The sequence below is a fragment of the Scyliorhinus canicula genome, chromosome 8, assembly GCF_902713615.1.
Source record: "Scyliorhinus canicula chromosome 8, sScyCan1.1, whole genome shotgun sequence".
Classification (NCBI taxonomy): domain Eukaryota; kingdom Metazoa; phylum Chordata; class Chondrichthyes; order Carcharhiniformes; family Scyliorhinidae; genus Scyliorhinus; species Scyliorhinus canicula.
Genome location: NC_052153.1, coordinates 163197054 through 163221748, shown reverse-complemented (window position 1 = coordinate 163221748; position 24695 = coordinate 163197054). Strand labels below are relative to the sequence as shown.

Below are 24695 nucleotides of genomic sequence, written 5' to 3'. Positions count from 1 at the left end.
AACCAACTGGTATTCTCCGGCTTACCACCTGGGCTGTGGTTCTTATGACGCAACGAGCATTTAGTTATTCTCGCCTGGAGGAGAGCTGAAGGGGGTCTGATCATCTTTCTGTTTTACTTTCCAATTTTTAAAACTAGAGAGCAGAATTGGGCAGTGTGCTAAACGAGGGTTTGATCCAGTTACGTTATTTTCCCCATTTGGGTGGGTTAGGGTAGAATGACTCTCTCAGAGTATCCAGCCGGAGGTAACGAGAATAAATATTTGTGAGGAATGATTAAAGTTCCTCGCAGTTGTCTGATATTTTGCCGAGCACCTGTGTTGGGTCAATAAGTGATGCTGCTTGCAGAGATGGTGAATTATTTAGCTTGACCTGCATGTTTATGCTGCACTTTTGTTCGATCATGACTTCTACTGTTGCTTCCTTACATTTTTAATTAAATTATTTTGTATTTTATCTTTTTTCTTCTGGACTCTTTGTTTTGTGGGGTGCATTTCCATGGGGGTCGATTGCCATCCGGTACCTAAGTCACGCGATCACTGTTTTATTCAGCTTTTGTCATTTTACACAAAAATACAAACGACAACAGTAACCGTAAACTAAAAAGAACAATAAACTAATTCATGCATACATGATCATTATTTATGTGTGAGCTTTGCCTGTCCCCGTCTTAGTGGAAGAGCTATACGTGTTAGCTTTGGAAAGCCATGGCTTTGCAAAAGCGGACAGTGCTAAGAAGTTTGCAGCTCAAAAGCAGACATGTTTTTAGAGCTTATGACTTGCAAAGATGGAACTGAGAGTACAATGGGGCTTGAGTTTACTACTATTAAAGCTGCAGGTACATGCTTAACCTTCCATCACTTCATTGAAAAGGTTCCAGGAGCAGATAAAATGCACAAAATGTTTAATGGATTGAATTAATGAATTGTGAAACCATTAAAGGGACATGTGAATCCGGAGGACAAGAGATTTAGTGTTTAAAGAAGCCTTGGAGCATGCCAACTCCATGCCGCCCGAGAATTTAATTTTGCTAGTGTTTGATCTAGTAGGTTTTTTTGCCGCTTAGAGTCCACTGTAATTGTACCTGCTCAAGCCATAAATAATTTTGACTGGAAGGGTTATTGACTCTTTGTGTACCAGTCGGTTTTTGGCATTAAGTTACATATGGGAAGTCAAGATCTAATGTACTTTCTGATGAAGTTGGATTAGAGCAGGTGAAATAATTGGATTGGGTTTGCAATTCATTTAAAAGTCATGCATTCTGCCGTCGTTCATATCTTCATTTTAAATTTCTGTGTCTTGAATGATCATGGAAACTGCCTGTGTAAACTTGCCGGGGTCCATATGTGTGATGCCAGGGAGCCCTCATAAAATTGAAGTCAATTGGAGTCAGGGGAAACTGTCCACAGTCAGTCAAGGCACAGCAGCGCCTCCACTGGGGCACAACATGATTGCAGTATGACAACTTTACAAAGGCAGTTTTCATTATAAGTCTGGACTTATAATGACTTATGGGAATTTATAATGGAAAGAGCTGACAGGATGTACACACTATTGCAAGATTTTTAATTTATGATTTATTGAACTCCCGTGATGGTGCACATGAAAGGCTAAGGACAGGTTGCAGTCTTCAGTTGAAATGTTCATTTCCTTTTGAAATGAAATGAAATTGAAAATTGCTTATTGTCACGAGTAGGCTTCAATGAAGTTACTGTGAAAAGCCCCTAGTCGCCACATTCCGGCGCCTGTCCGGGGAGGCTGGTACGGGAATTGAACCGTCCTGCTGGCCTGCTTGGTCTGCTTTAAAAGCCAGCGATTTAGCTCAGTGAGCTAAACCAGCCCTTGCCTACACTCATTTCAAGCCCATTTTTGCCTTTTGAATCTACGAGCAAAGTTTACTTGCAAATGCTGGAAACAAGTCGTTATTCACTACAATCGTTAAAATGGAAATGCAGAACATTTAACATCAGCAGCCGAATGTTGTGAGTTCTTTGATCCATCTATGACTAACTGCGTGGCTGCAGGCTGGGTTTTGTAATCTGATCCTCTTATTGATTATTAATGTTTACAGCTCATATTTACACGTGGACGTTGACCTGATTATGAGAGCAAACTCAACGCCTCCATGTGCACACAACCTGCATGTCACTCTCAAAGTCATTGAATCTAACTATGTTGTATTCGTTTACAAGCAATCGCAATGAAATACACCGTGTGAAATCCAGAATTTGGTGAATCTCAGTGACAGTACAGACAAGTAGATCTATTCCTATTCGTCGTTGGTCATGTTTCAAAATTAAGCAAAATGCATCATCTCTCCTACTCCACTTCCTTTTTAATTTCCAAAACCTGGAATTATATATTAAAGATAATAACAGGAATGTCGAAATATCACCAATTAATGCATTTATACCAGAAAACAACCTTCTTATCTCAAATTAAAATGAGCTACAATTAATCTGGAAAGAAATAACCTTCACATACAGTTGGGCATACCCTGATGAGATCCTTTTATGGAAGAAAAAGAAGCTGCATTTTAAGAGATTGCATATATTACTCCTTTGGAGATAAAACTGTTGACGAGCTTCAGTTTCTGAAAAGTGGAATAGCTGCTTTAAAAGCAGACATTTTGTACGTATGGGCAATTAAATCGTGGCCAAACATGACCTGGCTTTCACTTGATTTCTATACATATTTTTGCAGTAGGAATTGTTCCAATTAATTTGTGTTTAATTAATGTTCCAATTAATATGGGTTTAATGTAAAGTACCTATTACATTGATCTAGGATCCGTTATTTGTCAAGGATATCCAACTCTGTCTTTTACTAACTCCAAATCTGTTGATACCAAGTCTATCGGTCCCGAAGTTGAAGTTGCAGAGGAGTCAAAGTTCAGTTCTATTCAAAATCCAGTTACCCCTTTGCCTACAGTACCATTGTGCATCTAAATTCAGCTTCATTGTTGTCCCTGATGGTCTACCTAGGATAGGTATTGCACAACCATGCCATTCTGTTGACCTGGATACTGAATGCCCTACCCCTCTCTATTCGTTGATATTCTACCTGATGTCCTTATCACCAAATAATTGATTTCTTGAATAATCTTTGTACTGGCTCCTCCCCTATCCTATTTACAAGAACTAACAAGTGAACTAACAAGCCACATTGTGTTAACTCAACATCATTGCAATTGCACAGCTCTTCCTTGAGGCTTTTCAATGCCGTGTTGTTGCTGAGTAGCTACTAAGCTGCAAAAATACATATTTTTATTAAGAGCTTCCATCTCACTCATCCAATAACCTGCTCTGAAAACTCTGCTCACATTTGACAGCTGTGACAAATTGCACAAGAGGAGCTGAGGTAGTCCTCAACATTCTAAATAATCAACAAAATTGTAAATAAAACGACCCAAAAGATTCGTTTTTTTAAAAAGTCAATGCGCCCCATCTCCCAATGTTCACAAATCCTTGAAAGAATTACAGAGTCCGTTCCGGATCAACAAAAACAAATCAGTTCTTCCTTTGTCCATACCCTATCGAAGTATCAGGTTTTGTTGAAATCTGTCCATTAACGGTTGAGATATATTGTTTACTGACAAATAGACTAACAACTCTGGAGGTGAAAACATGACCTCTGCATACCTTCAGAGGTAATTAAACTAAATTGAATCAATGCATGGATTTGTGTTGCACACTATCAAAAGCATACTGAGATGCTTGCGAGGATACAACATTTCAACAGTATACAGCTTAATGTGAAGAAACAAATATAAGAAAACCTTGAAAGATTGTGTCATTTCTCACAAGAACACGAGGAACCGGGGCAGGAGTAGACCATGTGGTTTGTCCAGCCTGCTCTGCTATTCAGTACAATCGTGCCGGATCTTGGGTTTCAATTCCACTTTCCTACTTTCTTTTCATTTTCTTTAATTCCCTGAGAGACTAAAAATCTCTCTATCCCACCCTTAAATATTCAGTGATATGGCATCTATAACCATCTGGGGCAGAGAATTCCAACAATTCACAACCTTTTGAATGAAGTAATTTCTCCTCATCTCGGTCAGAAATGGTTGCCCCCCCCCCCCTTTACCCGAGACAGTGGCTTCCAATTCCGATTCCTGATCTAAGCTGCATTCAGTTGCAGCCAGTGTTAGACCAGTGTACCTAACACGACATGATACCAGGAGACTACTAATTTAAGGTTGCTTACCTCAGTCCGTTCCATGACGACCAGAAAATGTATCCCGGCACCATGGAGAAGATTCTCACCAGCTCAGGACCTCCGGCAATCTCAGTGCCAACTAGCGGATATTCAAGCAAAAGTTTCTGCTGTACATTGAAGCCTCAGACCTCGAGGGTGCATCTGATGCAAGAAAGATTGCGCTTCTCCCCTCAACAGCGGGTGATCAAGCCATCAAACTCTTCAACTCGTTTAACTTCACCGAAGGTCAGGGCAAGACAAAGTTTCAGACCATCCTGGACAAGTTCGATAGTCATTGTGAAGTGAACAATGAAATATTTGAGCGCTACATATTCAAACAACGCCTACAAGGTAAATATGAATCTTTCAACTCCTTAACTAGCCTCCGCCTGCTAGTGCTGTCCTGCAACTTTGGTGATATTGCTGACTCCATGATCAGAGACCAAATCATGTTTGGAGTTCTCTCTGATCCTCAGAGAGCAGCTCTTAAAAATCAAGCATATGACCCTGCCAGTCACGATTGAAACATGTACAGTCCATGAGCACGCAAAAAATCGGTGTTCCCAATACAAATCGGCTGAAAATGAGAAACGTGCCTCTCACGCGGCAGTGAGTGTGCAGGCCATCTCCCGGATGCAGCGCCTCAGCATTGAAGACAGCGGCCATCTCGTGCACTTTTCCCAGAGCCCCACGCATGCGCGATGCAAATGGGATAGCGAAGTCTGCCGACCACACTGCGCATGTGCGGCGACGTACACCGCGTCACGACGTCGATGTCATGACGTGCCCAAACTGTGGCAACGCCCACTTAAAGGATCACTGCCCTGCAAGAGGCAGGCGATGATTAAACTGCGGGAAGCCTGGACACTATGCAGCCTTGTGTAGGTCTGTACCACCAGTAAGAGGCCAGCGCTCCCAATTCCGACGACGGCGCTTCCAGAATGTGCAACGACGAATACGGGATTCTGATCCTGGCAGTACAACGGATCCAGTGGACGGGTGCCTGGAGTCCGCCTACCGAGTGGGCATCATTACCACAAGTGGACATGCCACACCTAACTCATCTCCATTCAGTCCATCCTCGCTGTCGATTTGGGGGACAAATGGCGTGCGGTGATGCAGGTCAACCGCTGCTGCATCCAGTTCAAGCTGGACACAGGCAGACTTCAGACGCATCAAGAAGCCCCCCAAGGTCCTTCCAGCAGCCTGTCAGCTCCTGGACTATAACAGTAATGCCATCACGGCACTGGGGTCCTGCCATCTACTCATCTCCAACCGGAGTACCCATGCACGGCTAAGGTGTGAAATTATCAAGCCGGACAGGGCATCCCTACTGGGCGTGCATGCCTGCAAAAAGCTAAACCTGGTGCAGCGGGTTTATTCAACGACATCCTCCAACATGGATCTTCAAGCTGGCATTGACGCCATCCTCATTCAGTATCCAGATGTGTTTGACGGGATGGGTACTTTGCCATATTGGTACAAGATCCTACTGTGACCTGATGCCAAGCCAGTGGTCCATGCACCACGCCGGGTCCTGGCTCCGCTGAAGAAGTGCCTGAAGGAACAGCTCAAGGAGTTGTAGCAGCAGGGGATCATTTGCAGGGCAACCGAATCGACTGACTGGGTCAGCTTAATGGTGGTGGTTAAAAACCCTCTGGAGACCTGCACGTCTACATTTATCCCAAGGATCTCAACCAGAATATAATGCGTGAACACTACCCCATCCCGAAGCGGGAGGAACTCACCAGTGATATGGCACATGCACCGTTTTTCACAAAGTTAGATGCGTCACATGGATTCTGGCAAATTCAGCTGGATGAGTCCAGCAGAAGGCTCTGCACCTTCAACACACCGTTTGCCAGGTACTGTTATAACCATATGCCGTTCAACATCGTCTTGGCATCGGAGATATTTCATCGCATCATGGAGCAGATGATGGAGGGCATCGAAGGCTTCCTGTGTACGACGACGTCATCATATGGTCCATGACCCCTGAGGAGCATGTTTCCCGTCTCCAGCAGGTATTCCGCCGTGTCCACGCCAATGGCCTGAAGCTGAACAGGGCCAAATGTTGCTTTGGCATGTTGACACTCAAATTCCTAGGAGACCAAATCTCTCAGCAGGGCGTGTGCCCAGACACAGACAAGGTCAAGGCCATCGCAGCCATGAAGTTCCCGGAAGACAAGAAGGCGGTATTGCGCTTCCTTGGCATGGTCAATTTTCTGGGCAAGTTCATCCCAAACATGGCCTCACACACCACGGCCCTATGAAACCTAGTGAAGAAGTCCACTTCCTTCGACTGGAAGGCGGCCCATCAGGCAGAGTGGTTGGAGCTGAAAGCCAAGCTCACCACTACACCCGTATTGGCATTTTCCGACCCAGACAGGGAACCAAAAATCTCGACAGATGCGAGCCAGGATGGCATCAGTGCGGTCCTGCTACAACGTGATTACCCTTCATCATGGGCACCAGTTTCCTACGCATCAAGGGCAATGACGCCCACCGACCAAAGGTATGCACAAATCGAGAAGGAACGCCTGGGCCTTCTCACTGGCATTCCCAAGTTTCACAACTATGTCTATGGCCTGCTGACATTCACAGGCCCCTGGTCCACATTATCCACAAGGACCTTAATGACATGATGCCTCGGTTGCAGCGCATCCTCCTCAAACTCTGAAGATACAACATTGACCTACACGCCTGGCAAGGAGCTCACCATTGCCGATACACTGTCCCGCTCCATCACCGTGCCTAGTGAACCACTGAACGTCATCTGGCAAATTGAGTCACAGGTTGAGTCACGGGTGTAGCTGTGTGCTAGCACTCTCCCGGCATCTAATGAGAAGGTGATTCGTATCCGTGAGGAGACAGCCAAAGACCCCCTCTTGCAGTGTGTGATGCAACACCTAGCACTCTCCCGGCATCTAATGAGAAGGTGATTCGTATCCGTGAGGAGACAGCCAAAGACCCCCTCTTGCAGTGTGTGATGCAACGCCTAGCCAATGGCTGGCAAAAAGGACAGTGCCCTCAATTTTTCAATGTAAAGGACGACCTGACGGTGGTCGATGGTATCCTTCTCAAACTGGACCGGATTGTAATTCCACATAGTCTCCAGAGCTTGGTGCTCCGTCAAATCCATGAGGGCCACCTGAGTGTGGAAAAGTGCAGACGCAGAGCCAGGCAGGCTGTCTACTGGGCCGGGTCAGCAAGGACATTGCGAACATGGTCCTTAACTGTGCGACCTGTCAACGCTTCCAGCCAGCGCAGAGTAAGGAGACACTTCAGCAGCATGAAATCGAAACCTCTCTGTGGTCCAAGGTTTGCATCGACCTCTTTCATGCAAATGGTCGTGATTATGTGTTAATCATTGATTACTTTTCCAATTACACTGAAGTCGTGAAGCTCTCAGACCTCACATCTCGGACCGTCATCAAGGCCTGTAAGGAGACAGGCATGGTATCCCACTCACTGTCATGAGTGGAAATGGCCCATGCTTCAGAAGCCATGAATGGTCTCTGAAGACCATTCGTATCAGTTCAAACACGTCACTTCCAGCCCACACTATCCGCAGTCAAACGGAAAAGTCGAGAAAGGGGTGCACATAGTGAAGCAGCTCATCTGCAAGGCCGCGGATTCTGCGTCTGACATTCACCTTGCGCTGCTTGCAAACAGGGCGACCCCACTGTCCACTGGCATGTCACCGGCTCAACTCCTGATGAAGAGGGACCTGCGAACGGCACTTCCAGCCATACCCATGCCCAACCTGGATCACCACCCAGTGCTGCAGAAGGTGCATCAACTCCGAGACCGGCAAAAACAGGGCTATGAAGCTCATGCCACCGATTTGCCCGTGTTATCCCCGTCAGACACTGTTTGGGTCAAGATCCCTGATGGAGGCTGGTCAGCTCCAGCTGTCGTTGTTTGACAGGCTGCCCCCCGCTCGTATGTTGTGCATCTGGCTGATGGTTCTGTTGTGCGACGAAACAGATGGGCACTGTGCAATGTTGCCTGCCCGCAACCACATTCTTCTCCATTTCCTTCTGTTGTTTTGCCACCTCCTGATACCTCGACTCACGAGGCCACCAGTCAGGCTTCAATCCCACCCATCAAGGCGCTGTCGTCCCCACCACCACCTCTCCGGCTGTCGACCAGGATCAGACGCAAGCCACGGAGACTGGACTTATGAACATTTGTTCTGTTTGCTATGTTCTGTGTTCTCGCATTAGACAGCTGTTTTTACATTTACATATGTTTACATCCACTGCATGTATATATGTTAATATTGGCCTATTCTTGTAAATACGTTCACATATGTCATCCAAACATTTAAAAAAAAAAAGGGAGATGTCATGATATGCAGACACACACATAATGCTATACAGACAAGCAGCTAATGGACACAAGGAACAGGACATGATCAATGAGCAGGCAGGACACTCGGGGGTGGTATCTCACTATAAAAGACACGAGGCACTCGCACTCCACCTCTTTCCACTGATGAACGTCTAGAGAGTCAATCAAGGGTGTTGTTACAATCTCATACCTCCACCATGTGGTTAAGAGCTAGTCTGGTTCAGTCAGGCCGAGTAACCACACTTAAGTTAGCAGAGAGTCGAACTCACAGAGAACTGTGCTATTCAATAAACCTGATTGAACTAACTTCAAGGTCTGGAGTATCTTTCTGATCTAAGCTGCATCCAGTTGCAGCCAGTGTTAGACCAGTGTACCTAACACAACAGTAGCAGCGCATGAGGAAGTTATTGCGACACCGAGAGAATTATACTTGGTGGAAGCCTGCCACTGCACGGTTGGGGTCCTGTTGCATGGCCTATCGTTCATCCTGAAGATACGGGTGAGGACAAGGGGGAACCGGTGAGAAGCCCGTTAAGCCTGGTGTCTCCAGTGAGATGGTGCAGAGGTTCCCAGCTGAGTTTGAGCACTGGCTGCCATGATTTGGGAATCTCAATCTGGAGGGTGGACAGCTCGGATTTGATGGAGCCCGTCTTTGAAGCATGGGGTTGGGGTGGCCTTTCAACCTCTTGTGTGTGATCATTGTTCCCGGTGTCGCCTGGGAGCGGGGGGACTGCCTGAGCCAGCTGGGCTGACCCCCCCCCCTTTACAATCCTCCTCTCCTCTGCGGGTAACTAGGTTGTTGACCGCCTGGACCCAGTAGAATCAACAGGCTGGAAGTAATGAAGCTTATGTTCCAATCGTTGAAATCCTTAGAAGATCCTGAAGGATCCCCTCCGTTATAGATCCTGTTTTCTCCTTGATGTGTACTTTCTTCATGCACCAGTGGAGTGGACTTCATTCTGATGACAAAGTCGCTTCTCAGTTGTGAACCCGGACTTTACTCCCTGATAATCATGTTGTTGTCTGTTAATGTTGTTATTTTATCTGCTTGCAGGAAAGGGAATTATTTGGGGGGTGATGTCTTGCACTGTCAATATTCCTAAATTAATAAGCTGTATCATGTTAAGCTGGAAATTGGAAGTGGGATTTGGGCAGAGTTTCTTTACCCTTTTTGTATCGTTGTGTGGGAAGATAAGCAGTGCTGGGGCGTGGAGGGTGTGGGTAGTAGGTTACTTTTATCCTCGCTATGTTCGAGGAAGGGTGGTGGTGGGATTGGATGGGGGGTTCTTGGTAGTCCTTATTGTTGTAGCAGCGCTGGGCTAGGCCAGGCTCGGTGTCCCGGTCATTATCCAGCTGCTCCTCTGGTAATGGCACCTCCTTTAGGGATGCTGTGGGGTGTCCCGAGGTGGGTGATGCACATTCGGAGAGACATTGAGATGGGGTAGGTTTAACGGTAGGGCCCAATCTTTATCCTCGGTTATTTTCCTGAGCGTTTGATGGACCCACGTGGCGGTTGGTTTGCCTGTCTTTGTTTTATCATATTATGTTCAATCCGAGGGTTTAGTTCTGACAGTTCTTGTTCTTCTTCCTCATTTTTCTTCGGACCTGGCAAAGTGTTAGGGACATTACCTATATTCCTGGTAATTTTGATTCCCTTGCGGGCTAGTGGCGGTACCGTTGGAGGGATTTGGTGGCACGGACAAACAGATATTGTTTTTTGTTGTGATTTCAGCGGCCAAATCCTTTCCTTAATTTATTGGTCATGGGTGCAGGGCGGGGGGGGGGGGGGGGGGGGGGGGGGGGGGGGAGGGGGAGTTCAGAAGAATGAGGGGGGATCTCACAGAAACCAATAAAATTCTAACAGGACGAGACAAGATAGATGCAAGAAGGATGTTCCCGATGGTGGAGGTGTCCAGAACCAGGGGTCACAGTCTGAGGATACGGGGTGGATCATTTATGAGATGAGATGAGGAGAAATTACTTCACCCAGAGAGTGGTGAGCCTGTGGAATTCATTACCACAGAAAGTAGTTGAGTCCAAAACATTGTATGTTTTTCAAGAAGCAGTTAGATATAGCACTTGGGGCGAAGTGGATCAAAGGATATGGGGAGAAGGCGGGATTAGGCAATTGAGTTGGAAGATCAGCTATGATCATAATGAATGGCAGAGCAGGTTTGAAGGGCCAAATGGCCTCCTCGTCTATTCTACATTTCCATGTATAAGTGCTCCTATGCAATGGGCGGCACGGTAGCACAGTGGTTAGCGCTGTTGGTTCACAGTGCTAGGGGCCCAGGTTCGATTCCCAGCTTTGATCATTGTGCGGAGTCTCCACATTCTCCCCGTGTCTGCGTGAGTTTCCTCCGAGTGCTCCGGTTTCCTCCCACAAGTCCTGAAAGATGTGCTGTTAGGTGAATCGGACATTCTGAATTCTCCCTCAGTGTACCCAAACAGGCGGCAAAAGGTGGCGACTATGGGATTTTCACAGAAACTCCATTGCGTTGTTAATGTAAGCCTACTTGTGACAATAAAGATTATTATTATTATGCAACAGGCATACATGAGCCACATTACAAACTTGGCTGATTATCTTGAATTGGTTATTACTGTTGCTGTTACAGCTGTGGTATTTTCCACTAACAAGATGCTGCCATCAGTCCAAATAGATATTATGCCTGCAGCATAATTGTGCCATGTTCTGTTAATTTCAGTGCCAGTGCGATGCTGGGTCCATAAGCCGTATGTCCCAACAACTGGCTGATCGAATCAAGCAGCGTGTTCCTACCATTGTGTGTAATAGGCAGAGTACAGACTGTACCCAACCGGCCCGCACTGCTGAAACCCAAAACAAAACTACTTTTAAGCAGGGTTCTGTGATTGGGCAGCAATTGCTCCCCAGGAGCTTGGGGAATTTTATAGTTCCCTCGTTGCTTTCTCCATGCCTCAGCCGATCAGAGTTGAATTGCCAAATAACCAGCACCCCTTTTCCCCGACAGTATAAAGTGAGATTGTTTGAAATTTGGCATTCTTTTGTTTGTCCGGATGAAGATGAAAATCCTCGGCAACATGTTTCTTTTCGCCGATATTTATTTATTTCCGTACTTAATAATTATGGTAGAAACTATGCCATCATTCGTAATTATTTTGGATAGATGGTTGAAGAGAAGCTGGAGGGCTTTGGGAACACAGTTGGATAAATGCGATTGAGTTGTTTGCTTGCTTGGTGGTAAGTGCTGATGTGGACTCACTGGGCCAAATAGCCTGATCCTGTGTTGTAGTCTTAATATATTTCTAAGAAACTATACAGTTTGTGTCCTTTCTGATCATTCATTGATTTTGTCTCTGTAAAGCTCCCTACCCCAGGATCTATTTTGCAAATCCCTCGAGGATGTTACACCACCTAATTTGAGCAGCTTTCTCCATCTGTACGTGCTACCCTACATCCTTTGGTTCTGGATTACTCTTAGTCTCTCGCTTCCTTTACCCACCACCATGGACAATCCTGTAACGTCTTCCCCCAGTTTGGAATATTCTTCCAAAACCAGTTGCCTTTTAAACCTTGTTTTCAATATTAATTGACTCAGTAGTATTCTTACCACTAAATAGGGTTGTGAGTTCAATCCCTTCCCTAATCCGAAGCGCATAATCTATATCTTTTATCTGCTACTTCAATTTCGTGTTCAAGCTGTAAATCAGATGAAATGTTAAAACATTTGCTGGAAGCATCTTAGTGAGAGTGGGATTCTCTCACTCCGGGGCCGGGCCGGAGAATCGTGCCACGCCACCCCGATGGCTGTCTGCCGATTCTCCAGCGCGGCGCCGGTCGGGAGCCGCTCTACGGGGCCCCTCCAGTTTAAAAAAAAGTCGGGACCTCAGCATGGATGTATCCGGGGGCGGCCTGGTTGGGGGAGGGGGATTCGTGCTGGGGAGGGGCCTCCACTGTGGCCCGGCCCGTGATTGGGGCCTACCGATCAGCGGGCCGGCCTTTCGGGCTTGGGGCTCTTTTGTTCCGTGCCGGCCCCTGTAGCCCTACGCCATGTTGCGTTGGGGCTGGCGCGGGGAAGGGAGCCACTGCGCATGCGCAGATTCGCGACGCCCATCTGACACTGGGGATCGGCAGCTGGAGCGGCGTGGGTCGCTGCGGTGCCGTGCTGGCACCCTGTAGGGGTCAGAATTACTGCTCCTGAGGCCATGTTGATGCCGTCGAGAAATGCGATGGCGTTTATGACGGCGTCAACACTTAGCCTCAGGACCAGAGAATCCTGCCCCCCCCCCCCCAACTCCACAGTAGTGTTTTTTTCTTTTTTTCCCACCTTTCACACCTTTTTTCCTTCCCTTCTTCCTGCTCGACATTCTTCTTTTATGTTTGTTCAGTGGCCCGAGCTGTACTGCAGCTTCTATATTTCCAAACATTAAGGTGTGATTTCTTCCAGTTGTGACGTTTTGAAGGCGATTAAGGTGCGATTTCTTCCAGTTGTGACGTTACTCCGGTGGATCTCAAACCCGGGTTGGTGGCCCTCTGCGGGGAAAGGTGGTGGTGGTGGTATTGCTCGATTTCCAAGATCCGCAAAATGATGTGAAAGTGCGAACTGGGAGGCCGGAGTGACGCACGCCAGCCGCATGTGCAACACAGTGTGTGTGCTGGCTGACACATCTGGAGGGAGTGCATGGAGGAGCACTAGGCGCAATCCTTAAAAGCATTACAGCTCACAAGGCAGAATTTCCATATTATAAGTCTCGATGGAGGGATCTGTGATTACAGAAGTTCTTGCTTATTGTCGTCATTGTGTTCCTGACCATTGCAACTTTAAATGAAACAATGTTAAGCGAATCAGATTTTTTTACATCCAAAATAGTTTAACAGCTTCATCTGTAGGATCTTTCCTGTCAGAGAAAAAAAACACTGAAACATTGTACCCTGTGTGACAGACCACAGAAGAAAAATGAAAAAGTTATCATTGAAGTTGGGGGAAGTGCAGTTCCCAGCAGGCTCTGGCAGTGTCTTGGAATGACTGCATATACGCAGTTTGTACTTTTCATGACCTACACATTCTGCACATGCACTGGCTGGAGAATGGCTGTACGTGTGCAGTTAGGCCAGTTCAAAGATATGCGGGTTAGGTGGATTGACCATGCTAAACTGCCCCTTAATGTCCAGAGATGTGCAGGTTAGTAATGGGGGTAGGGCAGGGAATGTAAATGGGCAGAGTGCTCATTTGAAGGGTTGGTGCAGACTCAATGGGCCAAATGGCAGCTTTTTGCACTGTAGGAATTCTATGTCCTTGCCTTTAGTCTGATAAATAGCTTTGCGCACGTGGGCACTTTGTTTCTTCTATTTTTTTCAGCTGGAAACTGTTTCTGTGTGTCTGCACCGAAGAGAAAGAAGACCACAAAAGTGAAACAATGTAAAAAGAAAGTCAGGTGATCTAGAAGAGAGCGCCATTCCACAGAACGTTTCGGAAGAAAGGGGGCAGGAGCTGCAAGGAGCAGGTCCAAAACAGAAGGAGAAAGTCCCAATCCAGGGAATGAGATGGAAAGAGGTCCCAGGAAGACAGTCCAGTCAAGGGCCAAGGACAGGAATCTGAATCAGATCCTGTTCAGTGAAGTTAAACAGAAGGAGCAGAGGGGAAGACACATAATTAAAGAGACAGAGCTGCAGGGAGCAGACTCAAGCAAAGTGGGCATGAGAGAGGCCAGAAGAGCCAAGGAGATAGCCAAAGGTTGGTGACTCCTTACTATGGGCTTTTGGAGCAGTGGTGTTTTTGCTTGGCATAGCTGGCGTCTGAGTGAGTGCATGTGGAAGGTAATGCTGGAATGCAAGACGAGTTCTAGGGGAAGAAACATCAGAAGGTGAGCTTGCAACCTTGGAGGTGGATCCTTGTCGAAGACCTCAGAGAAAGTGTTATTTGGGGGAGATTTCCAAGATGAGCTCTTTAAGTGTGGAGTCTGGAAGTCCTCGTGTGAAAGACGAGAGTTTCAGTGACTCAGGTTGGCTCAAGATGTGACGAGCATTTTGGTTGGTGGGGGCAGTACGGTGGTTGATGAAAGATTGATAGAATCTCCTTTTGGGCAATCTGTCACTTGGTTTTGGAGTGTGGTGACGTCCGACGACAGTTCATCCAATAGTTTACAAGAGCTGAACACTTACTGCGAACTTTAGAGTATAAGCTGGATTTTGTAACTTCAAAATTTGTAGATGCCTGTAAAGGTAAGGTTGGGGTCAAGGATTAGTGCAACATTGTTTGTCTTTTCTTGTTTAATAAACATTTTGTTCTTGTGTTAAAAGTACACCAGCACACTCCTGTGAATATGCTCAGGAGCCGCTGCTTATGCTCTAAAACAAAACATAAATGTTAGGATTTAGCAAGTTGGGTTCCAACCTGAGATCTGATTTTCCCAGTAGTAATATCAGTTGGGATCATAACACCTCGAAGTTTAAATACTGCACATTGCTAAATTACTATGTTCATAAATGAACCAATTTTTAAAATAAAATAAGTCTTCAAATATAAAAATATACTCGCTCTACTTGCTTCTCACTCGCCAGCCCTCCCACTCCTCATGTCTGCTGCTCACAGCCACTCCCCTCACTGGCTGACCCTGACACTTGTCACTTCACTATTCTTGAACCTTCGTTGTGAGAAAGTGTTCGGGAGATGAGTGGGGAGAGACGGGAAGCAACCTACAAAATGAGAACAGCTTCATGTTGCAAGGTGTCTGAGATAAGCCACAAGCTGGACATGCGGCCAGCGACTGAGGGAGGGTCAGAGGGAGTGGAAGAGGCCACTCCAAAAGGGGCTGATCAGGTCATGCAATCCTTTGTCACACCTGGTGTGAATGCCATTAATACAAATCCACAGTGCTAATCGCGAATACTCGGCCGATTTTTTAAAAAACGTGTCGTTAAATTTAAAGAGGGACAACTAATGTCCGGCAATCAACATCTCCAACAAGAAGAATTTTAACTACATCTCCTTGATGTTCAGTGTCATTGGTGTTGATGACTCCCTCACCACAAATTCCTGGAGTCACCATTGATCAAAAACTGAACTGAACAGGCCTGATAAATGTTGTGGATACAAGAACAGGATAGTGGGCAGCACGGTAGCATGGTGGTTAGCATAAATGCTTCACAGCTCCAGGGTCCCAGGTTCGATTCCCGGCTGGGTCACTGTCTGTGCGGAGTCTGCACGTCCTCCCCGTGTGTGCGTGGGTTTCCTCCGGGTGCTCCGGTTTCCTCCCACAGTCCAAAGATGTGCGGGTTAGGTGGATTGGCCATGCTAAATTGCCCGTAGTGTCCTAAAAAGTAAGGTTAAGGGGGGGTTGTTGGGTTACGGGTATAGGGTGGATACGTGGGTTTGAGTAGGGTGATCATTGCTCGGCACAACATTGAGGGCCGAAGGGCCTGTTCTGTGCTGTACTGTTCTATGTTCTATGTTCTAAGAGCAGGTCAGAGCCTGGGGAAGTGAGTAACTCACTTCCTGGCTCACCAAAGTCTGTCCACCGCCCAAAAGACACAAGTTCAGGAGTGTGATGGAATACTCGCCACTTGCCTGGATGAGTGCAGTTCCAATAGCAGCGGCATACTTGATTGGCAAGAGTCAGTAATGTGTAAGTAAAAGTAAAGTCGCCATAGTCCCAGATGACCATAGGCTGCTTTCCCCTTTAAGGGGAGAGCTGACTAATGGTGATTTAACCTGAGGATCCGCACATCTCGGGCGAGGGGCAAGGTTGAGAAGGCGGGGCCTTCATGAATAACCTCATCCAGTAGAGGAACTGAACCCCTGCTGTTGGCCTCGCTCTGCATCACAAACCAGCTATCCAGCCACCTGAGCTATACCGGCCCCCAAAAAGCAATGGTACCCAACGTGCTGCTTGAACCCACGACCCTGAGATTGAGAGTCACGTGTTCTACCGACTGAGCTTATATGGTATCACCTCCAAGATGCACTACAGCAACCTGCCAACCTCCTTCAATAGCACCTGCCTCCTCTACCATCTAAAAGTGACAGGATGTTGGTCACATAAGAACAAGTGCGACTCCCTGCAAATTCTCCTCCAGTTCGCACACCATCATGACTTGGAAATGTCGTACCACTGCGTGGGTCAAAACCCTCGGATTCCCTACCCAACAGCACTGTGGGTTTACCAAAAGCAGATCAAGTCAGCGGCCAACGACACCTCCTCAGAGACAATTAGGGGTGGGTAATAAAGTTGACCTCATCAGAGACACTCGCGTCCCCTGAATACATTTTGTAAATTTGAGAAAGGTGCCCTTCAACCAAAAGAAAATTGGGAAGTGCTGTTTTAGGCTATTGTTTATGGAATTCCTCTCATGTTCATTTCTGGTAGCGATTTTGTGCTGTCTCATGCTTCTGTGTGTTTGTATTGCTGATAATAGGTTGGCAATCCGTTGCTATGGATGTTGCCAGGGGAATGTTGCAGTGCGGGGGAGGGGTGGCATAATGCAGTGGCGCTGCTCTTGAAGTTGAAGTGATATCTGTGCGTGACCACTGATAAATTAATTGCTCTCAAAAATACGCAGTCTTAAATGCTCCATTACAGATTATTGATGTGTGTGCATTTGGCTTTCTTATTTAACCAGAAAATGGAATTGTTTTTGCACTACTGTGCTGTGACTTCAAAACTAAAGCAAGCTTAATTTTGTAGAAGCCCTTTGGCTCAAGAATGGCACCTTTAATTGAATTGAAATCATTAGTTCCTTCTGTAATTTCTATTTTTAATTCCCTTTTCAGAGTTACAAAGCCAAAGCGCAGAGTGGCAAAACCCTAATCCATCTCCTTGCCCGCTCAAAAAACTGATTCAAATTCAAGTTGGATCTAATTCATGGTCCCCAAAAGAGAGAAATACCAGATGCAGGCATTACACCTGGGGCTGGATTCTCCAATTTTCAGGCGATGGCCTGACGCTGGTGTGGGACTGAAAAGTCGGTGCAAAATGGCTACTGATCCTCTGTACAGCTGGGGGCTAGTAGGAAGGCAGTGTAGAGCACCCAGCTCCAGCTGCCGATAAGGCCCGGGGAATTGTCGGGTCCGTGGCTGTGCATGGCGCCGGCCGCTCATAGACCTGGCCTGCAAAATAGTGCCCCCCCCCCCTTGGCTGACTCTCGAGCTCCAGACCAGCCTCAACAGTGCCCGCAGCCCCTGCCAAAGTCCCCCCCTGCCCGCGGATCGGCTCTCCCCCCGCCATGCCAAGTTCCCGACAAATGATAACACAAGTGACCGATGCTATTGGGAACTTGGACGGTCGGAGGCGGAGCATCAGTAGGATAGGAGCGCCCTCCCCCCCGGGGTTGCTGCTGCTATTGACCAAGATACCTATCTTTGAGCCAGGAAGTCCAGAAAAGGCTGCCATCGTTTATAGAACCCTTGTATTGATCCTCTCAGGGCAAATTTGACCCTTTCCAATTTTATAAATCCCGCCATGTCACTGATTCAGGTCTCCACACTTGGGGGCCTCGCATCCTTCCACTGTAGCAGGATCCTTCGTCGGGCTACTAGGGACGCAAAGGCCAGGACACCGGCCTCTTTCGCCTCCTGCACTCACGGCTCTACCGCAACTCCAAAAATCGCGAGTCCCCACCCTGGTTTGACCCTGGATCCAACCACCCTCGACACCGTCCCCGCCACCCCCTCCCAGAATTCTTCCAGTGCTGGGCATGCCCAGAACATATGGGCGTGGTTCTCTGGACTCCCCGAACATCTGGTGCACCTGTCCTCACCCCCAAAGAACCTACTCATCCTAGTCCCGGTCATGTGGGCCCGGTGCAGCACCTTAAATTGGATGAGACTAAGCCTCGCACATGAGGAGGAAGAGTTGACTCTCTCCAAGGCATCCGCCCAAGTCCCGTCCTCTATCTGCTCCCCGAGTTCCTCCTCCCATTTAGCCTTCAGCTCCTCCACTGATGACTCCTCCACCTCCTGCATTACCTTATCGATGTCAGACACCTTCCCCTCTCCTACCCACACCCCCGAAAGCACTCTGTCCATCGTCCCCCGCGAGGGCAGCAGAGGGAATCCCTCTACCTGTCGCCTAGCAAACGCCTTTACCTGCAAGTATCTGAACATGTTCCCTTGGGGAAGCCCAAATTTATCTTCCAGTTCCCCCAGGCCCACAAACCTCCTGCCAATAAACAGGTCCCTCAATTTACTGATGCCCACCCTTTGCCACCCCCTAAATCCCCCATCCTTGTTCCCCGGGATGAACCGATGATTGCCACCCAGTGGAGCCTCCATCGAGCCCCCTGTTTCCCCCCGATGCCGTCTCCACTGTCCCCAGATTCTTAGGGTCGCCGCCACCACCGGGCTCGTGGTAAACCTCTTAGGGGAGAGCGGCAACGGCGCCGTTACCATGGCACCCAGGCTCGTACCTCTACATGACGCCATCTCCATTCTTTTCCACGCCGCCCCTCCCCCTCCATCACCCATTTACACACCATTGACACATTGGCCGCCCAATAGTACCCCAGAAGGTTGGGCAGCGCCAGCCCGCCTCTATCGCTCCCTCGCTCCAGGAACTCCCTCTTCACTCTCGGAGTCCCATGTGCCCACACAAAGCTCAAAATACTGCTAGTCACTCTCCTAAAGAAGGCCCTGGGGATAAAGATGGGCAGGCACTGAAAAAGGAACAAGAACCTCGGAAGCACCGTCATTTTGACGGACTGCACCCTCCCTGCCAACGACAATGGCAGCATGTCCCACCTCTTGAACTCCTCCATCTAGAACATAGAACATAGAACAGTACAGCACAGAACAGGCCCTTCGGCCCTCGATGTTGTGCCGAACAATGATCACCCTACTTAAACCCACGTAACCCGTATACCCGTAACCCAACAATCCCCCCATTTACCTTACACTACGGGCAATTTAGCATGGCCAATCCACCTAACCCGCACATCTTTGGACTGTGGGAGGAAACCGGAGCACCCGGAGGAAACCCACGCACACACGGGGAGGACGTGCAGACTCCACACAGACAGTGACCCAGCCGGGAATCGAACCTGGGACCCTGGAGCTGTGAAGCATTGATGCTAACCACCATGCTACCGTGAGGCCCCAAAGATCTGATCTACAAGTCTGGTGAAATTATGTTTGTGAAGAGTCCCCCAGTCCCTGGCCACCTGCACCCCCAGGTACCTAAAGCTCTCCCCTGCCCGCCTAAGCGGGAGCCTACCAATTCCTTCCTCCTGGTCTCCAGGGTGCACCACAAATACCTCACTCTTGCCTAAATTTAATTTATAACCTGAAAAGGTCCCAAACTCAGCTAGCAGCTCCATCACCCCCGGCATCCCTCCCACCGGGTCCGCCACATACAGTAACAGGTCATCGGCATACGACACCCTATGTTCCTCCCCATCTCGCACCAAGCCTCTCCACCTCTCTGAATCCCTCAAGGCCATCGCCAGCGGCTCAATTGCCAGTGCAAACAACAAGGGGGACAGGGGGCAACCCTGCCTGGTCCCTCGGTAAAGCCGGAAGTACTCCGACCTCCTCCCATTCGTGGCCACGCACGCCATCGGGGCCTCATATAGCAGCCTCACCCATCTAATAAACCCTTCACCAAATCCAAACCTCCCTAACACCTCCCATAGGTACCCCCACTCCACTCTATCAAAGGCCTTCTCCGCATCCAGCGCCACCACTATCTCTGCCTCCCCCTCAATCGCCGGCATCATGATGACATTCAACAATCTCCGCACATTCGTGTTCAGCTGCCTTCCCTTCACAAAACCTGTCTGGTCCTCGTGCACAACCCCTGGCACACAGTCCTCTATCCTGGTGGCCAGGATTTTTGCCAGCACCTTAGCATCCACCTCTACCCCCTTCCGCACCACATTCCCACTCTTGTATGAACCACACTGCTGGGGGTCCTTGTCCCTCTTTAAAATTAACGAGATCAGCGCCCGCGACATCGTCGGGGGCAAAGTCCCCCCTTCCCACGCTTCATTGAGTGTCCGTACCAGCAAGGGGCCCACTAGGTCCACAAACTTTTTATAAAATTCCACCGGGAACCCATCCGGTCCCGGTGCCTTCCCTGACTGCATCTGCCCGATCCCCTTAACTAGCTCCTCCAGCTCAATGGGCGCACCCAACCCCTCCACCTTCTCCTCCTGCACCTTCGGGAAAGTAAGCCCGTCGAGGAACCTCTCCATTCCCCTCCTCTCCTCCGTTGGCTCCGACCGGTACAGTTCCCCGTAAAAGTCCTTGACGACCTCATTCACCTCTACCCCCTTCCGCACCACATTCCCACTCTTGTCTCTCACTCCAGCAATTTCCTTAGCCGCATCCCGCTTGCGGAGCTGATGAGCCAGCATCCTACTCGCCTTTTCACCATGTTCGTACACTGCCCCTTGTGCCTTCCTCCACTGTGCCTCCGCCTTTCTAGTGGTCAGCAGATCAAATTTAGCCTGCAGGCTGCGCCTCTCCCCCAACAGTCCCTCCTCTGGTGCCTCTGCATACCTCCTGTCTACCTCCAGCATCTTTCCCACCAGTCTATCCCTCTCACTCCTCTCCCTGTGTGCCCGGATGGATATCAGCTCCCCACGAATCACTGCCTTCAGGGCTTCCCAGACCATCCCCACCTGAACCTCCCCCGTATCATTCACCTCGAGGTACCCCTCAATACTTGTCCGGACCCTCCTACACACCTCCTCCTCCGCCAACAACCCCACATCCAACCGCTGGTCCCGCACCTCCCCCATCTCCAACTCTATCCAATGCGGAGCGTGGTCGGAGATTGCAATGGCCGAATACTCGGCCTCCTCCACTCTCGGAATCAGTCCCCTACTCACCATGAAGAAGTCTATCAGAGAGTAGACCCTATGTACGTGGGAGAAGAAAGAGTACTCGCGTGCCCTCGGCCTCACAAACCTCCATGGATCCACCCCACCCATCTGATCCATAAACCCTCTCAGTACCTTGGCCGCCACCGGCCTCCTACCCGTCCTAGAGCTGGACCGATCCAGTGAAGGATCCAACACCGTATTGAAGTCCCCCCCCCCCCCGCCATGATCAGACCTCCCGCGTCCAGATCCGGGACCCGTCCCAACATACGCCTCATAAAGCCTGCGTTGTCCCAATTTGGGGCATACACACTAGCAAGTACCACCTTCTCTCCTTGTAGCCTGCCCCTAACCATAACATACCTACCCCCCTTATCCGCCACCACCTCCGATGCCTCAAACAACACATTTTTCCCCACCAGAATCGCCACTCCCCGGTTCTTCACATCCAACCCAGAGTGGAAAACCTGCCCCACCCATCCCTTCCTCAGGCGGACCTGGTCCGCCACCCTCAGGTGGGTCTCCTGAAGCATTGCCACATCTGCCTTTAGCCCCTTCAGATGAGCAAGTACCCTCAACCACTTCACCGGCCCATTCAATCCTCTTGCATTCCAGGTGACCAACCGGATCAGAGGGCGTCCCGCCCCCCCCCCCCCCCCGTCGACTAGCCATAGCCCGTCGACTGCCCGCCCCAGGCCAGCACCCCCCTGCCCGACCCAGTCCCCACAGCGACAACACCTCACCTCTGTCCCCCCAGCCCCCACCAGCTCCTTCCTGACCCTACCAGCAGCAACCCGGTATTCCCCTTTCCTCCCCTCCCTTCCCCCCCAGGCTAGGAACCCTCCCAGCCGCGAACCGTCCTCCATTGTACTTCCGTGGGTCAGCTAACTTCTGCTGACCCCGGAAACTCCCGCCAATAACCCGACCCCTCCCAAAGTGGGATCATCCCCCAATCTATCCCTCCTCCAGGCACCGCTCCAGCGCTGGGAAGAATCAGTTAAGGCCCCGCCTCCCCCCGTCATCGTCTCCGCCCCCCAGCCCCGCAGCGCGGGAAACCAGAGGAAAGCCCGCGCTTTCGCACTGCCCCACCACACCCTTCTGACGCAGCTCCCAAATACCAGCCCCACTCCATACCCCCAACCCGACATAGAATACAACAAACCCCCCCAACCCTCCCCGCAAGATACAAAACTCAAACAATGCCCCACAGCAAAACAAAATAACAGAACAACACCCCCATAAATAACCATATCAAAATTGCAAAAGTACAAAAAAAGAAGAACACAGCAACAGCAGAATCTAGCAATAAAGCATTACAACTGACCCCGCAACCCCCAACCCCTAGTTCAAGTCCAGTTTCTCCGTCCGCACGAAGGCCCATGCCTCCTCCGGAGAATCAAAATAATAATGCCGGTCCGAATAAGTTACCCACAGGCGCGCGGGCTGCAACATTCCGAACTTTATCTTTTTCCTGTAAAGCACCTCTTTCGTCCGATTAAATCCAGACCGCCGCTTAGCCACCTCCGCACTCCAATCCTGGTAGATCCTTACTACCCCATTCTCCCAATTGCTGCTCTTCACCTTCTTGGCCCAGCGCAGCACACACTCCCGATCACTGAACCGGTGGAACCTCACCAGCACCGCATGCGGGGGTTCATTCTCCTTAGGCCTCCTGGCCAGTACTCTGTGTGCTCCCTCCAGCTCCAAGGGCAGATGGAAAGACCCGGCCCCCACTAGCGAGTTCAGCATTGTAGCCACGTAGGTTGTCAGGTCCGACTCCTCCAGCCCCTCCGCAAGGCCCAAGATCCGCAGGTTTTTCCGCCTCATGCGGTGATCAAGCTCCTCGAAGCGTTCCTGCCACTTCTTGTGGAGTGCCTCGTGCCCCTCCACCTTACGAGGACCACGGCCTCCTCCTCTCGTTCAGTGGCCTGCGTCTGCAACTCCTTGATGGCAGCACCCTGGGTCGTCTGAATCTCTGACAGCCTTCTGTTCATTTCCTGCAGAGAGCTCAGTACCTCAGCCTTGAAGTCTGTAAAGCAGTGCAGGAGAGCAGCTTATTGCTCCTGGGCCCACTGCTTCCACTCCTCTGGAGCTCCGCCGGCCGCCATCTTGGATCCCTTCCCCCATTTTTTTCTGGGGAGCTGCTGCCGTTTTTTTCCCCCTTTCCACTCCGAGTTCGAGTCATGGACTGCGGGGAAAGTCGATCAGCACACCTTCTCCCACCGGGAGACGTTTAAAAATATTCCGTTTTGGGCTCTCAAAAGAGCCGAAAAGTCCGTTTAAAACGGGAGCTCCCAAATGTGTGGCTTCCTACGTCATCACCGCCACCGGAAGTCGCACCAGAGACGTCATGACATACAGACATTCAACCAATAGGTCAGTAAGATAGGACACAACCAATGGGCAGTCAAGACACACCCAGAGGTGACACTACCACAAGGAGGCAACCCATATAAAAGGATAGGGCACGCATGCTCTTCCTCTTTCTATAGGCGACACTCCGAGAGACAGGGGCAGATCAGGAAGCATCACACCCACCGCATGGCTGAGAGCAGAGTGGTTAGTTAGATTGAGTTACTATAGGAAGATCAGCAGGAGAGTCAAACTCAAGTAGGAGAATTGTTAACAGTTTGATAAATGTATTAAACCTATCTCCAAGTCTGAACATTCCTTTGTCAGAGCATACATCAAGGAAGCAGCTTATACTACAAGAAGAAGCATAACACAACACCCTTTGCATCACTTGTCATGAATAACAGATTCTGATCTTAATAATAATAATCAGCACTGTGGTGCAGTGGTGAGCATTGCTGCCTCACAGCGCCGAGGTCCCAGGTTTGATTCCGGCTCCGTGTGGAGCTTGCACATTCTCCCCATGTTTGCGTGGGTTTCGCCCCCACAATCCAAAGATGTACAGGCTAGGTGGATTGGTCATGCTAAATTGTCCCTTAATTGGAAAAAATGAATTGAGTACTCTAAAAATAATATTAATAATAATCTTGATGTGTCACAAGTAGCCTTGCATTAACACTGCAATGAAGTTACTGTGAAAAGCCCCTAGTCGCCACATTCTAGCGCCTGGTCGGGTACACAGAGGCAGAATTCAGAATGTCCAATTCACATAACAAGCACGTCTTTCGGGACTTGGGGGAGGAAACTGGAGCACGCGGAGGAAACCCACACAGACACGGGGATAATCTGCTGACTCCACAGAGACAGTGACCCAAGCCAGAATTCAAACCCAGGTGCCTGGTGCTGTGAAGCAACAGTGCTAACCACTGTGCCACCATGCCGCCCCAAGTGAAGATGTTTTTTGAATATTAGAACAGGAGCAGGCCATTC

The 24695-nt window shown here is 49.2% G+C and overlaps 1 protein-coding gene across 12 annotated transcripts in view; it reads left to right on the top strand.

Annotated features, from left to right (window-relative positions):
* The window catches only part of LOC119970652 (microtubule-associated serine/threonine-protein kinase 4-like), a 588463-nt gene that overhangs the window by 302641 nt on the left and 261127 nt on the right, over positions 1-24695 (top strand). The gene's annotated exons all lie outside the window — the stretch shown is intronic.